This window comes from Oryx dammah, unplaced genomic scaffold (assembly GCF_014754425.2).
Source record: "Oryx dammah isolate SB20612 unplaced genomic scaffold, SCBI_Odam_1.1 HiC_scaffold_6, whole genome shotgun sequence".
Classification (NCBI taxonomy): Eukaryota; Metazoa; Chordata; class Mammalia; order Artiodactyla; family Bovidae; genus Oryx; species Oryx dammah.
This window is the reverse complement of record NW_024070190.1, coordinates 38,713,934-38,727,954: the sequence shown is the minus strand read 5'-3', so window position 1 is coordinate 38,727,954 and position 14,021 is coordinate 38,713,934. Positions and strand designations below refer to the sequence as shown.

General features: G+C 38.8%; 1 long non-coding RNA gene across 1 annotated transcript; it reads left to right on the top strand.

Annotated features, from left to right (window-relative positions):
• Window positions 1-931: 931 nt before the first annotated feature.
• On the top strand, window positions 932-12,306 carry LOC120865222. The gene is made up of 3 exons (XR_005721332.1): window positions 932-943; window positions 2,155-2,169; window positions 12,116-12,306. It is a non-coding gene; the product is annotated as an uncharacterized LOC120865222 (long non-coding RNA).
• Window positions 12,307-14,021: the final 1,715 nt, after the last annotated feature.

The window sequence follows — 14,021 nt, the reverse complement described above, 5'->3', positions numbered from 1 at the left end:
CCTCAGCTGTCTCTGGGAAGCTCCACCTCTGGAAATTTATATCCCTTCTCTCAGAAACAATACAACACAAAATGGTGTGGGAAGATGGAGGTGGGAGGTGCCTCCTGTCTCTCTAGGTGTCCTGAAAACTCTAAGATGCTGAGATATGCATGCAGAAGGCTTAATGGGCTATGTTCTCAGGAACAGCTCTTAGGAAGCAACCATATGACAGGGTTGAACAGAAGGAGAAGACAAATGGAGATGCAGTTGCAACAGTTGCCTCAGTCACTCAATCAAAAAGTTCTAAAACTTGGAAATCTTCCAAGGGTGTTTTTATTGAGGCAAGGAGTATGGGCTTTAGTACTGCCCAATAGTGACCAATTGCTGGATAAGGGCTGCTCCCTGAGAGGGGAATAGCCTCAAGTAAGCAGCCTTTTTCATTAGAGGGTAATTCTCAGAAAGGGATGCAGTTCTGAGCTGTCAGCAGTCAGCACTGCCAACCACTTAAGTGTAACTGCCGGGTTCTTTAAGAGGGATCTAAGTGGCATGACGTGGTGTCACTCTCCCCACTCAGCCAGGTTAACTAGGACCATCAGTAGAAATTATTAGGATCGATTCTGACCCCAGGATTACTTGTCACTATACTTTTCCCTCTGCTGGACAAAGAACTAACCATATGACAAATGCTACTTTACATAGATTATCTCATTTTATCTTCTCATCACTGTAAGATTTTTGTCTCAGTGTGTACCTAAAGCAACTAAGGTTTAGAGACATTAAATAACTTTCCGAAGTTCACACTACAAGTGAGAACATTCACAGAATTCAGTTAGATTTTTCTGAATCCAAAGTGTTCAGAACCAATTCATAGCATTCAATATTACACTCTATGGGTTGAGTTTTCATTCCTGACCACCCCACAGATACTTGTGGGGACAGGTAAAATGAATTTCATGAAGGGCAAGTATATCATCCAGAAAATTTAGGTTTCTGAAAAGTTACTGAACTATACCAAACCACGCATGCCCAAGAACACTCTTTTCAGGCTGATGAGGCTGAAGGAGGCTATCATGCTAATCAGGCGAGTTCAGCTAAATCAACATCATGAATCTTGGACTATCACGTCTGAACAAATGAACCTAGAAATTAGGAACTGAAGCAACAGCACTCTCTGTTAGATTATCTCCAAAAACAGCACTTATAAGACTCTTCAAACATCTTCCCTGTACTTCTTTTCCCCACTCCAAACCCAGCAGTCTACAACAAAATATTTTTTGAAGGTCAGGAGCTTGATGTGAATGATATTCTAAGTGTATCACACACCAGGTTGCTTTTTAAAAATTTATTCTTTTGTCTTAGCAGTTATTTTGTTTTTTTATCTCCTGACTTCTTCCCAGAATAACTACTATGTCTAGTTCAAAAGCACAGCATAGCAGATGTTTCTCATTTCAACTACTCAAAGGTACTATGCAATTATGGAATATACTGGAAGAAGTTTGGAGGAAATGCAAATTATTCATTTAATAAGAAAATGCTAAACAGAAATTTTCAAAAGAGACTATTTTCAAAATGTTTCAAAGCCTGCATACAGGATTATTTTACTGTAACAATTATAATTTCATGTCCCAACAAGAATTTCCAGAATATCACATGTGTATTAATAGTCTCACTACCTGATGATCAAGAGCAGTTTATTCCTAGACATCTCTCTCCAAAACAGAGCAGAAGCAACTGACTCCATCCTTTCTCATTTCTGCCTTTTCCCAGCAAGACAGAGGCTTTCCTGGTGGCTCAGATGGTAAAGAATCAATCTACAATGCTAAAGACCAGGCTTCCACCCCCAGGTCAGGAAGATCCTTTGGAAAAGGGGATGCTTTTGAACTGTGGTGCTGGAGAAGACTCTTGAGAGTCCCTTGAACAGCAAGCAGATCAAACCAGTCAATCTTAAAGGAAATCAATCCTGAATATTCTTTGGAAGGACTGATGCTGAAGCTGAAGTGCCAATACTTTGGCCACCTAATGTGAAGAACTGGCTCATTGGAAAAGACCCTGATGCTGGGAAAGATTGAAGGCGGGAGGAGAAGGCAGAGGATGAGGATGAGATGGTTGGATGGCATCACTGATTCAATGGACATGAGTTTGAGTATGCTCTGGGAGTTGGTGATGGACAGGGAGGTCTGGTGTGCTGCAGTCCATGGGCTCACAAAGAGTTGGACATGACTGAGCGACTAAACTGAACTGAACACACTCTCGTATTCTTGCATGGGAGAATATCATGAACAGAGGAGCCTGGTAGGCTATAGTCCATGGAGTCACAAAAGTCAGACAGGACTGATTAACTAAGGACATACACACCATGAAGATAGGAGGGTGTTTTAAGCAAGTAGGATTACCAAATTAGAAAAATTTTCTCAGTCTTGGGAAATAAATATTGACTACAGTCAAGAGATGATCTTTTCTTTGCTTATCTGACTTAAACTGATAAATCCCATGAAATGGATGATGCACCCAGTCCAGAGCCAAAAATTCAAATATTTGTTGAATTCATAAATGCCCATTACCCACTCCATGAAACCACTGCATTACCTCTAGAAGAATTAATTCCCTTCTCCTCTGTGCTCTGACAAATTTTTGTGCATTTTAAATAACATTTCCATGAATTGACTTTTGTTATATTTAGTAACAAAGTTTCTATCTCTTCCTCTTATCTTCAAGGCAGAAACTAGTTCTAGTTCAATCTGTATCCCACACTTTGTCTCCTACAGAACAGGACTCAATGTTAATGATTTACTGACATGTCCAGAAGAATGAACTGTGGAAGTGCAAAAAAAAAAAAAAAAAATTGGTGCTGGCCACAAAGGTGGAACTTTATATCTAGACAAGGAAGGTGGATTCAATTCTGCTAATTGCCCATGGCAGATACATGACACACTGCAATGCACTGGGTCTCATTTTATCGTTGCTATGCTCCCCATGCCAATTGCAAGCAGCACAACACTCTCCAGCTGGAATCCACAAGTCTCTATGCTGACGGTATGGTTGAAAAAAAAGAAGGAAAAACCCAGGCCTATTGCTGGCATAAAAATTGTGCTGCAGAGAGTTGCCAAAGCTTCTCAGTCCTGACCTGTGAAGCAGGGGTTTTGCTTCTCTGGATCAGTTTAGGAACGGTTGAATGACCATTCATTTCATGCCTCATTTCTTCGTCCATGCCTTTGCTCTCAAGAAGTAGTCATATGTGGTGGTTCAGGATGAACCCTGGAGTCAAGTGGCTTGCATTTGAATCCAGATCCACCACTTAGTTGTGCCTCCTTAGGCAGGATCCTTAACATCCCCCATGGTTCATTTCCTCTGCTAAAATGGATATAGTAATATTTACATCACAGGGCTGGTGTGAAGATTGAATAAATGAGTACCTGGAAAGCCCTCAGAATAGTGTATAATGCAGGATAATCACCCAATCATTTCAGCCACACAGAGGGCATTGTATGTGCTATGATACAGACTCTGGAGTTTACTCTGTGTACATCAGTAAGCCACTGGGGAGATTTCAGCAGGAGAGTTATGTGATCTGACTTATTGTTTAAATATCCCTCTGACTACTCTGAAAGGCTGGCTTGATGGAGAAAGAGTGGAAAGGTGGAGCTGAGTTGGGAGGCTCCCATAGTGCCCTGGGAAGAAGGATGATGATTTGGTGATGGCTTATTCTATACAAAAGACAGACAGATGGGTAGGATTAGCTGTCTTTGAGGGGCAGAACAATGAAACATGCCAAAGGAATATACGTAGAAGGTGAGAGAATGGAAGACATAACCAGTCAAGAGTCTGGGTTTCTGGCTTCAGTCATGGAAACTTGGTGACGTCATTTACTGAAACAGAGAAGATTGAAAGAAACATATTTTGGAAGGGAAATCTAATTTTCCTTGGGGAATTCTAAGTTTTGGATTTCTATGAGAAGTCCATATAGCACTTTCAAATAGCCTGTCTTTAAGCTTGGAAATTATATGAAATAACTATATGGAGATACAAATTTGCCATATATAAAAATACTATATATTTATGTCATATCTATGGTATACAGGTATGTAAAGTCACAAAAACAAATGATATCTGCTATGACTCTGTGACTGATATAAAAGAAGAAGGAGGACATAGTCCTAAATGACCCCAATATTTCATGTCAGAGAGAAGTAGCACATGAAGATGAATGGGAAGAATAACCAGGGAGATAGGAGAAAACCTAGGGAGTGTAATGCTATAGAAACAGAGAGACAAGAATGAAACAAGGAGAATAAAGTGGCCTTATAGGTCTAGTAAGATAAGCATAGAGAAATTATTTGATTTGGTGACATGGAAGCTATTCATGACTCTGACAAGAATCCTTATATGGTAGAGTTACTAGAGATTAAAAGGCAATTTGGGGCCTTTCTGGGTGATCCAGTGGCTAAGACTTCCTGTTCCTAATGAAATGAGCCCACATTCCACCCCTGGTCAAGAAACTAGATCCCACATGCCACAACTAGAGACCCTGCATGCCATAGCGAAGACCTGAAGCAGCCAGATGAATACATATTTAAAAAATAAAGCTAGAAAATATTGTTTAAAAAGGCAACTGGAAAGGAGTTAAAAATTAGGTGGTAGTGTAGAAATGGAGAAGGCTTATACTGAAGAGGAAGGGTGAAGGAAAGATCACAATAAAGAGAGATTCCATTTATCATGTTTGATCTCCGAGAGCTCTTATGCTCCAACCCTCCCCCTTGACTCTATTGCCTCATGTCTGGGTGACTGAATAGGAAAGTCCACATGCTTCCTCCTTTGGTGCAGATGGGAAAGTTGACCCCACACAAACCCCATCCAGCCCTCAAGGTCCCCCAGTCCACCCCAACCTACCCCAGGCTCCTATCAAATCAAAAAATCCAATGTTACCCACCCTGCTTTGCTTTTGCTTCACTCTGGACCAAACCAGAACACTTCTCCTTGGTGAGTCCTTTTGTTGTTTAATGTGTGAACAATAAAGCTTATCTCATATCTTACTGGTGCCCATGTGCCATTCATGCCTGGCATGAATGGCATCATTTCCTGGCAGAAGCTGCCCAGCATTCAGCAGAGGACACTAAGCACCCAAACAAAACAGAGACAGAAGCAGGGTGTGCAGTCAAAGGAAAGCTGGAAATTCTGTTTTCATGGAGGTGGGAGAACATAGAACATGCTTTTATGCTAAATGAAACAAAGTTCAACAGAAGATGAAATATTCATGAAACAGGAGAAAGGGGTGAAATATTCATGAATATCCCCATATTCTCACAGGAGAAAGGGGGAGTAATGGCAGGAGCAAAGGACTTGAGTGGTAGAGAGGACATGGGGATCCGAAAAAGGGCAGAGACTGTCCATCAATGCTTGTTCCCCTGTAACAGAGGAGAGGGGAAGATGGGGCTCAAATCAGATACCCAGACCTGAGTCAGAGTGAATGAGTACAGAAGCCAAATAAAAGATGGGAGGGAGTGACTGGGATTGTGGGAAGCTGGAGAGAAAATGTGCTTCTACAGGATTTAAATAGAAGATTTTACAACATGCAACCTGCTTTAGGGCCCACCATTTATAAATCCTGGGGCTGCCCATGGACCTCAGAATTGCTGGCACTCCCTGTGGATTACTCTTGCCATTCGTGTCTCATAAAAACATGAGCCTGGTCAAGGCACAAAATTGTGCACGTGAAAAGTCAATAACAGTTTCACAGTGGTGGCCCAGACTCTCACTGCAACCTCCCTAACTGCATTTTATCTGCATCCTAGGAAAGATGAATTACTTAGAGAGTGTAGGAATTTCCACAAATAACAAGTAGTTCAGTTTTCATTTCTATTTCATCTCTTCAGTTTGTTTTCAAACTGTTTGAACCATTGTCTAGCTATCTAAAGGTAAACTGGTAGTTATTGACACCTACATTTTTTTTTTTTTTAATTTGAGATTCATGAACTACGTGTTTAAACTAGGAAAGCAATTCGTAATTCCCCTGGGAATCAACAAGCTGAATAGAAATGAGTATATTTCCACAGAAATGGACTCATTACTCTGTCATTATTGCATAGGGCTTCATGAATAACTGCTATAAGACAAAGGGGCTTACAGGAAGAAACCTTTTGTATTTATCTTAGATTATAGTTTTACACTGAAAACAATTTATCCACTTGCATTTAATTTGCTTTGGTGTCAAGTTAGCTATTTTCCTTCTGCTCAAAAGATGGGCATAGTCTAACATTTGTAAATGTTAAGAAAAAATTTAAATATATTAGAAAAGGATATGTTAGCAATTCAAAATCCATAGCCATCATATTTTTAAAATGAGATTTCTGTATTTTTTTTAAACTCTAAATGTAATTTAAATAATATCAGAATACGTTTGGAGCTGAGAAGAAAAAGAAAAGACATTTTTATGTCTGGTATGTGGTAAAAAGCAGATTTGGTGTGTTGAGTACCTTACCCCTTTTGAAGTGGGTTTTGACTGCACAGATGAGAAAAATGAAGCTGAAGAGTTTTAAAAGTTTGTCCAAAGTTAAAAAAACAAAACAAAACTAGAAGATGGCAATGTAGCAATATAAATATAGGTTTCATTTTGAAATGTCTTCTGTTGCTATTTCCCAAAATAGAGGTTAAAAAGAAGGTAAAGGATTCCCATTAAGCTAAAAAACTCATAACATCAAGCAGTTTTAGACATTTGACATTTGATGATTGACAATGATAGAGTTTTCTTCTTTCAAATCAGTAGAATTTGATGTGGTTAATATTCAGGTCAAAGTCATGAATCTTTAACTGTGGTGATTAATCAACATTTCCTTCCTTTAACCTAATCACCATCTTTATATTTGCATAGCTAGAAAATAGGCGCAAAAAAAAAAGAAAAAAAGTGGGGGTGGGGCTTTGAGGGTTATGTGAATCCCATTGTATCATTCACCCTGAGAAGACTACATTTTTGTCTACACTCCAGATTAGCATACCCATGGTATAACAGTGCAGAGATTCTAAAGCCTTCTAGGAACTTATTTTAAAAGACTCCACAGGGCAGTTTGTTTGGCACATTGACTCAGTATATTAAATAAAAACAAAATAAAGCAATATCTCACTCTGATTTCAAAAGAATATTTACATCTCTGCCACAGTAACTGATATGCAACACAATATCAATGCAGTCCCTTCACCTGTCTTTCTTTAACTGACCATATAGCATGGAACTACTTCTAACCCCAAGAGGATAACATTGAAGGGATTCATGGTTCTGATTACCAAGGTGAATTTTGTGTCTGTTGCTATTTATTTTGTGGAAAGGAGTGTTTTGTTGTTTTTGTTGTTTTCTATCAAGCTATCAAGTTTGATGTTTCTTTAATTAGTTTTATAATTTTGACAATGTAGAATGTAGACATGACAGACAGACTGAGTTCATGTCAATAACAAATCACCCCCCACTCCCCCATCTCAGGGGCATAACACAACAAACGTTAATTTCTCCCTCATGTTGCATGTTCTTTGGAGATTGGCGATGGGGCTTGATGGAGCAGCCCCCACCCGAGGGCCTTGGCAAGCAAACAACATGGCAAATCACAGAACGGCTCTCCAGACTTCTGCCCAGATCTCAGGACTACTGATTTCACCACTCAAAGCAAATCACATGACCATAGCTAACTTCAAAGAAAAAAAAGAAGTGCAATCCTATTATGATAACTGAGATCGTTAACAACCATTTTTTTTTGAGATGATACTCATTGTTAAGTATACTGTAGGAGTGGACTCTAGAATGATGTGGATTTGAACTTTAGTGCAGGTCCACTTATGTTTTTCAGTAAATAGTTCAAGTATTACACAATCCAATAGTCAGCTGAATCTATGGATGCTGAAACACAGGTATAGAGGACTAACTGTAAATTATTCCTAGATTTTCAGATTTTTGATTGGGTGGTTGGTCAGCATCCCGACCATTTTTATACTATTAGTTTCTAAAATATTATTCAATATTATTAATATCAAATTTCAGATTGAACTTTCTGATGGTATATTAAGAGAAAGAGATTTATGCCATAAAGCAAACTGATCCTTTTAAATTGGAATTCTAGTTGATTATAATCTTCAAATTTTACAACCCATAATATATATGAGCCTCATAATGCTAACATAATATTGTTATGAAACAAAAATGAAAGTCTACTGAAAAAAAGAAGTGCAATCCTGAAATGTGTACAAGAGAAGAACCAGAATTATTTAGTATAAAGCACTCCTAACCTCACCACAGTCATTTCTTTTCCCTTAATCTTTGTTTCACCAGGCAGAAAGACAATAAGAGAATATCAGAAGTTAAGAATTCAATCAGAAAACTAAAGAATTTTAAGTCCACTTAAATTTTAAGTCCTGTTTTAAGAATTAGTAAGTTCATCTCTTAATTAAGAACAAAATGGGATTATGCAGGAAACAGAAATAACAGTTCACATTAGAATGGATCATCAGAACCTAGAAATGAATTGTTACATAGAACCAAGATATCCATAGTGATTGTGTCCCTATATTGATCCACAAAGGTTAATTTAATCTATCAGTTATAGAAAATTAGAACTACATATAGTGTTGGCCTTCAGAGCAGGAAATATCATAGCTAAATTTAAAAATTAAAGGAAGTAGAAAAGGGAAAGCTTCCATTTTTGTCATTGAAATGCACGGCTGACCCGAAGCAACATTTTTAATAGATAAGGTTGGTCTGGTACCTTGCCCCTGGACCACCAAATACCTCTGGTCTTCCTCTGTCATCAATTACACAGAGCCCTCTATTCAGATGTGTTGTCATCTCTAACACTGTACCAAAATCTGAAATTATTTTCTCCCCTTTTAGGACCAACTTCCTCTATTTGAGTGCAATGATTTTATTTAACTATTAAATTAAATGGAGAAGGGAAAGGCTACCCACTCCAGTATTCTTGCCCAGAGAATTCCATGGACGAAAACAAGTATGGACAAAAACAAGCATGCTAATATTTTAAAAAAACTGGCTCTTAATATAACCCAAACTAAGACATTTGCATCTTCAAAAGTGAAAGCTTATTAACCCAACCATTAAGATCTTTCTTTCATTTGGTAGTCATGGTACATAGGATACACTCAATAAATGTTGTATTGCCTCTAAGAACAAAGAAGAAACAGCATGAACTGAAGCCTGAAGAATAGCCTATGAGGCAAAGCAAGAAATTCATCCTGAAAAGGACTAAAGGACTTTATGTACTGGGAAGTGTGTAGAGATCAGATGTCCCAGAGTTGAGGGCGTGTCCATGCCATTAGGAGGGCTTAAAAGATGGGAATAGGAAGATAGACTTCATGGAGCAGGCAGCAGCAAGAACATGTCCCAACAACCAGTCATAGCAATTAAACCGAAGCCACAGAAGTGAATGTCCAACTGTTCTTGGTCCTAAACTAATGAACCTGTTAGGAGAGTAATTTTTAGCCATGTTTTTAGACATTCCTTAGTAAACAATTGAGAAGTTTCTAAGTGCTAAATATTCCACTATTCCTGTATGAGGGGATTTCCCTTTTACCCTTTTATTTGGTTTTCTTTCTTAGTTTAATATATATTTTTACACAGTTCCCTGCACAACTTAAAACTCGAGCAGTTTCTGTGTTGGCTGTGTACCTTGTTCGTGTTGCTTTATATAGACACAAATTACATATGCACAGAGTAGATCAGTGAGAGCTTTGGATGATAGGTAGCAAAGGACATATAAAGAAGTGTTAGTGAAGCTTTTGTCAATCAAGGACAGAATTAATCACCAGCAATATGGACATCCTAACTAGACAGTTTGATTAATACAGTAGAGATACAGATTCTTCCTAGTCCTTCTCTTGCCTTGTCCTCCAGGTAAACAAGATCTCTTCAAAGTGAATTTTTAATTTAATCAGCCAAACTTAAAGCACATAACCCCCAGGGCTTCCAGAAAGAGCCTTTCATTTTAGGACTGCTGCTGCTGCTGCTAAGTCGCTTCAGTCGTGTCCGACTCTATGCGACCCCGTAGACGGCAGCCCACCAGGCTCCCCCGTCCCTGGGATTCTGCAGGCAAGAACACTGGAGTGGGTTGCCATTTCCTTCTCCAATGCATAAAAGTGAAAAGTGAAAGTGAAGTCGCTCAGTCGTGTCTGACTGTTAGTGACCCCATGGACTGCAGCCTACCAGGCTCCTCCATCCATGGGATTTTCCAGGCAAGAGTACTGCAGTGGGGTGCCATTGCCTTCTCCATCATTTTAGGACAGAACTAGTTAAATGGAACTTCACATCTAGCCCTAATCTGAGAAGAAAAGAGTAAGATTAAAGAGGGATCATTTCTCTCAATGGATGTTTTTTAAAAAAGAATCATGCTTCTGATGGATTTAAGTCACACTCTGTCAAAGCATATCCTTTATGTACATAGATATACATAGTGTATCTCATCCTAAGGTGATATATGGAGTTCATTTTATATTATTTGCCTGTAATTTCTCATGCATTAACATTATTTCTGTAACTGACCTCTATTTTGCCTATATTTGAAAATCAAAGTTTTGAAAAAAGGATATGCTATGATCTCATATCATTCATTTCTAATCAGCTATCAGCATAGGGAAAAATTACTTTTAAGATAAATTTCAGGCCATTCCATCTGAGCAATAAAGAATGATGATCTCAACACCTAACTTCTAAATAGAAAATAGGAGTAAAGAAATTGTAAGTAAGGAAACCAAGTGCAAAGATATATGTCTCAAATTTACATGATCGTGTCTTCAGTCAGCCTAATAAAATGGGAATAAATTTTCAAAACATGATGGCTAGATGGAGCTGGGAGAAAGCCTCAGCCATTTACCTTTACAGTCAGTGCAAAGCCTGCCGGTGGTCCTTCTCTCTATATACTTCTTCTTTCTGCATCCAGTTCAGTCCTGAATGTACCTTCAAAAATCTTGTGTTATGTGAGCACTCTCAACTGAGAAAATCCATAATGAGGCAAATAAGATTTTATAAAAATTTTGCCACAGCAACAGTCCCACATTTCTACATTCTCTTGCAGAAATCTGTCACTCCCCATTAAGAAGGAAAGTTTATTCCCCATTCTCTCAACTGCCTTGACCAAAAGAATGCGGTGGATGTGATATGGTGTGGCTTTTGATGACAGCTCGTCAAAGATGATATGCTTTTATGATCCTATCATTCACCATGCTTGCCCCTTTAACCCAGCCACCATGCTGTAAGAAAGCCCAAATTAGTGCTTACAGAGAAGCCCATATGGAGATGAACTAAGACCTCTGACTAGTAGCCACATGAGTGTTTGGAAGCTGATACTCTAGCCTCAGTCAAGCCTTCAGTTGACTGCAAACTCACTTGACATCTTGACTGCAGTCTCATGAGAGAGCCTGAGTCAGAACTCCGCCTCCCTCCCCCACCCCGCCAAAAAAAATGTTTGTTGTTTCAAACCACTAAATTTTGGAGTAATTTGTTATGCAGCAGATACAGAACCAATACATCCTCCTGTCAGGGTTATAGGAATGAAGGGCAGTGACCTTTTGACCATACACAAGACCAGAAGCAAAGCATATAAAAGGGAAAGACCCAAAGAAAGTGGTGAAGAAGAAACAAACAAAAACAGCAACGAGAGGAAGAAAGGAATTGTGGTTTTCATGGCATGCTTTAAATAACTCATGGAGCTGCGAGCGATTAACACTATAGTCTGTTGTCTGTGGCTGCTGAAAGCTCCTGAATTGCATGTTCAGGGATTGTGCTTCATGCTGCTGCTGCTGCTGCTAAGTTGCTTCAGTCGTGTCTGACTCTATGCGACCCCATAGATAGCAGCCCACCAGGCTCCCCCATCCCTGGGATTCTCCAGGCAAGAACACTGGAGTGGGTTGCCATTCCTTCTCCAATGCATGAAAGTGGAAAGTGAAAGTGAAGTTGCTCAGTCATGTCCAACCCTTCGTGACCCCATGGACTGCAGCCTATCAGGCTCCTCTGTCCATGGGAGTTTCTAGGCAAGAGTTCTGGAGTGGGTTGCCATTGCCTTCTCCATCTTGCTTCGTAAGACTTCCCAAAAGAGACCAGAGTGTAAGGGAGATCAGAAAATACTCTGCCTTTTTAAGTATTGTAAATGAGTCAGTGGTAAGTCCAGCTCCAATAACATATATTAAAGTTGCTGCAGTTAAAAAGTTCCTAGCTGGATCTTGGGAGTGGGTGGGCCATATGCCACAAGGCCAACCACCACTCATCCCCTCCCCTTGCCTCATGGTGTCCCTTCAATGCTCTTAGCTGAGTGTCCCATGGGGCCCGAAGTACTTACTTTGAAATGAGGCAAAGGACATTCAAAAAATAGAGTTTTTGCAGCATAAAGCAAGTCAATTTTCATACTTCTGATAATGCTTTCTTGTTTTTTTAAATGACTTTTATGAAAATCTTATGACATGAATGCCAGCAAAAGTGCAGAAGAGATCTCGTCCTTATTTCAAATGTTCTCAGGATCTTTGGAACAGGGGAATGTGCCAGTGTATAAGCACTGACCTTTAGCAAATCCCAGCAATGATTTCTGTGACATTCTGGGGCTTATTAAGAATAACAAGCAAAATCTGAGTGAGTGAAAGAAACGGTGATGCCAAATCTTGGGCTTTCTTATGAAATCCTTGAGATCATACATATTTCAGAATTCAGAACTTCCTTGATTTTAGAAACATAATCTGTGTATATAGCAGAACCCCCAAATCAACAATGGTAATATTTCCATGTAAAAATGAATGAATATTAAAATTAAATAAAGTATAAGTACCTTCGAATCTGTTCAGGTCAACTTTTTTTTTTTTTTTCCAAATAAATTTTAGCACAAAAGTTTTGAAAATATTTCAGTATTCAGATCTTTGGGGATTTTAAAATTGCAGGTAGAGGATTATGGACTATAATGATAAAACATATACTATTTGTAGTTTTAATTTGTGCCAGTCATTATGTTAATCTTCTTTGATCCTTCCATCTCCCCTGTGAAAAAATGATAAAATTGAAGAACATAGCAAGTGAGTAACATTTCCAAGGTCACAGGACTAAGTGGGTTGATTTGGGTTCTATCTTGAGCCAGACTTCAAATCTGCTGCCTTAACCTCTCTACCATATTGCAAGAGATACAAGCTTTTTTTTTTTTTCTTTTTGGTTTGTTTCTTTTAACATAAGTAAGAACAATGTTAAAGAATTTGGGAAAAATTGCTTATAATTTACTATCCTGACATGACTTATCACCTTTAAAATCTTGTTATAGGTCTTATACCAGGATAAACCCTCCAGAATAGCTGCAGAAAGTAGCAATTTCACAGTAGGAGTGTAGGCAAATTGCCAGCATCCAGTGGATCATATAAAAAGCAAGGGAAATCCAGAAAAGTATCTACTTCTGCTTCATTGACTACGCTGAAGCCTTTGACTGTGTGGATCACAAGAAACTGTGGAAAATTCTTAAAAAGATGAGGATACCAGACCACCTTACCTGTCTCCTGAGAAAACTGTATACAGGTCAAGAAGCAACAGTTAGAACTAGACATGGAACAACAGACTGGTTCAAAATTGGGAAAGGACTATATCAAGGCTGTATATTGTCACCCTGCTTATTTAACTTGTATGCAGAGTACATTATGTGAAATAATGGGCTGGATAAATCACAAGCTGGAATCAAGATTTCCAGGGGAAATATCAATAACTTCAGACATGCCCCTGACACCACTCTTATGGCAGAACGGGAAGAGGCACTAAAGAACCTCTTGGTGAAGGTGAAAGAGGAGAGTAGAAAAGCTGGCTTAAAACTAAACATTCAGAAAACTAAGATCATAGCATCTGGTCCTATCATTTCATGATAAATAGATGGGAAACCAATGGAAATAGTAACTGGCTTTATTTTGGGGGGCCCCAAAATCACTACAGATGGTGACTACAGCCATGAAATTAAAAGACACTTGCTTTTTGGAAGAAAAGCTATTACCAACCTAGGCAACATATTAAAAAGCAGAAACATCACCTTGCCAAAAATTTG